We start from the raw sequence: 2,865 nt of genomic DNA, 5'->3' as shown, positions 1-2,865 counted from the left end.
GGCCGGGAGCCCTGCAGCTGCCACGGCCGCAGCTCGCTCTGCTCCGCGCCCGCCCCTGCACCAGTCTTTTAAACCGGATTGGGGCGGGGCCCCGCGATAGGACGCTCCGCCCCAAGGCTCCACCCCCCTGCAGGCCCAGCTCTTCCGCGCCACTTTCGGTTTCTTTTTCTTTGGTGGAGGCCTTCCCAGCTCGACCTTTTGCACACCCGGGAGACACCCCCCTGCAAGGACCTCTGCCCTGACTTAGCCTCGCACCTGTCCTAGGAACCTCCCATCAAGGACCCTGGCCTCGTCCCTGAACCCCCTGGTCACTTCTCGGACGCCCCCTTCGGAACTAGTGCCCCTGTTTTGCCCCCCTGCCTTCAGCGCAGATTTCTGCAGCCTAGGTCTTTAGGATATTCTGGACTAGCCCTGACGCGCCCTCTCCTCGTCAGGTGGCTCAGTACCCATCGCGGCAGGTCTCTGTCTTCTCTGCTCGAGCCAGACCTCCCCGCCCTACCTGGAAGTCCGGCCTCGGACCTCTCGGGACTACTCCAGCCGTGCCCTTCCCCTGTAGCCGGGAGCCTCGGGCAGCCTCCCCCGCACTCCCCGCCTGCAGCTGGTCTTGGCTCGGGCTTCCCAGGAAGTGGCGGCCTGACCACAGGCTTCGGAGGAACCCTTTGGTAGCGCAGGAGGGACAGCTCCAATGCCGGTTGAGTTCCTCAGAAACCGGGCGGGGCTGGCAAGGTCCCCCGAGGCATTGGCTCGTCCTCCTACGCTGGAGAAACTGAGGCCGGGGAGGGGCTCTGTTTTGCAGTGTCTGTCAGATGGAAAGCTCCGGAGGAGGCACGTCCTCCTCACTTTTGTTTTGGGGAGAGAGCAGCTGGGCACCTCCAAAAGCACTTTGGAGCCCAACGAAAAGATGGTTTGTGTGGTGATTCTTAAAACCGACTGTTTTATCCTGGCAGCCTTTCTCCCCCCCCACCCCGCCCCCCTTCCCATTATTCGTCAAGCATCTGCCTCCGCCAGCACTCACACCTTAGGCGTGGGATGTGGGGGCATGGCGGGTTAGGCTGTAATTTGTTCATTTATGTGTGATCCAGCGATCCTGTCTGGTAGAAAGGCAAGGAGTAGGTGCCTGACTGGATCATGTATTTTTGAAGGGAAGGAGGAACAAATGAGGGTTGGGTCTGGTGGGTGAGTAGACTCAGAGTCTGCGGGGGTTACACAGAAGACAGGACTGGCTGAGGGCATGGTGGCTGGCCTCACACTGGCATACACTGCCCTCTACAGGCAGCTCTCAAGTGGCCGACTAGCGAGCTCTTTTCCTTGAAGCCCTGGTGCAGGGTTTTCCTGCCTGCCTTTTGCCCCCGGGCAGAACCCAGGCCCTGAACACAGAAGGTAGCCCCCAGACCAGCCTTGCTTAGGACCCCAAGAGCTCCCTGAGTAGTATGTGACAGCAGCTAGTTTTGGTTGTTGGTGGGGTGGTCCTGGGACATGTGCACGCACATGCATGTGCTCGTGTGCAGCGGGTGACAAGATGCAGAGCCATGCATGTGCCAGCGGTCAGGTGCTGTGGCTATTCCAGAGCTGGACTGTGGATCCAAACTACCTGGGTTCCAATTTCACCTCTTGGACTTTCTAGCCTTGTGCCTTTAAGCCTGTAATTAACCCCTCTGCCTTGGTTTCTTCACCTGTGAAACAGATGGTAGTAGTACCTCCCTCATAGCAGTGGGGATAAATGAGTGATCATGGGTGGGTCAAGTGCTTAGAATAGTCCCTGGCATATAATAAGCATTCAGTAGGTGTTTGCTGTTGTTGTTCACCCAGGGGTGCCAGTGGGTGTGGCAGCATGTTGAAGCCCGCAGACACGTGGCTTCCTTATGCCCATCTTAAAGCCCTAGGCTAGGGAGCACAGGTTAGAGGAGGCACAAACAGAGTAGGAGGAGAGTTTCACCAGGGCAAACCAGGCCCCTGGATGCTGGCCATGGGGAGGAGTAGCACCTCCTTCTCTTCTCATTTGAGCTGGGGGAAGGAGGTCCAGGCCCAAAGAAAGCAGCCAGGCTGTTCTGGCTCCTGCATGACTTTTCTTCCTGCCAACATGTCTCCGTGGGCAGAGGGAAATCTATAAATAGCTGATGGCCCATATGCCCCCAACTCCCACTGACAGTCTCTTAGGAGAGCCACCCCTTTTCCCTGGGGACTGGTTCCTCCTTCTCTTACTCCCCCCTCCCCATCTTGCTGATATCAGACACAATTCAAATGTTGGACATTGATCTTTTTTAAATCTAATTATCATTTTCTAATATTCTAGAGTCCAAGGTTAGTTGATATTTGCCTGATTTGTTCAAGTATTTACATAAGCCAACATGAATGTGAAAACAATTTATCAAAAGATATTAATAGTAAGCAACATGAGCTAAAACTAATGGTAGTCAACGAGAATATGCCAGAGGAGACTGGAAATGTTTAGGAATCAAACAGGCCTGACATAGGGGATAAGTGGCGACAGCAAAGGAAGGGGCAAGTGCAAAGGAGTGTAGTTTAGAAAGCAGAATGTGGCACTCCAGGTGTTTCCCTGGGGAATGTTAGGCAACCCGGTCAAACGGGCCGGATTCGGCCCGTGGGCTGTAGTTTGCCTACGGCTGCTCCAACCCATTCCTGCAGAGGCCCCTCCTTCATTTCATTTACTTAAACCTGTGATGTGTTGGCCAAAGCTGACTGTGTGTAAATGCCTTAGCCCTTAGACCAGTGATGGCGAACCTTTTGAACTCGGCGTGTCAGCATTTTGAAAAACCCTAACTTAACTCTGGTGCCGTGTCACATATAGAAATTTTTTGATATTTGCAACCATAGTAAAACAAAGACTTATATTTTTGATATTTA

The sequence above is a fragment of the Myotis davidii genome, unplaced genomic scaffold, assembly GCF_000327345.1.
Source record: "Myotis davidii unplaced genomic scaffold, ASM32734v1 scaffold209, whole genome shotgun sequence".
Classification (NCBI taxonomy): domain Eukaryota; kingdom Metazoa; phylum Chordata; class Mammalia; order Chiroptera; family Vespertilionidae; genus Myotis; species Myotis davidii.
The sequence above is the reverse complement of the archived record's forward strand: the minus strand, read 5'-3'. Positions refer to the sequence as shown.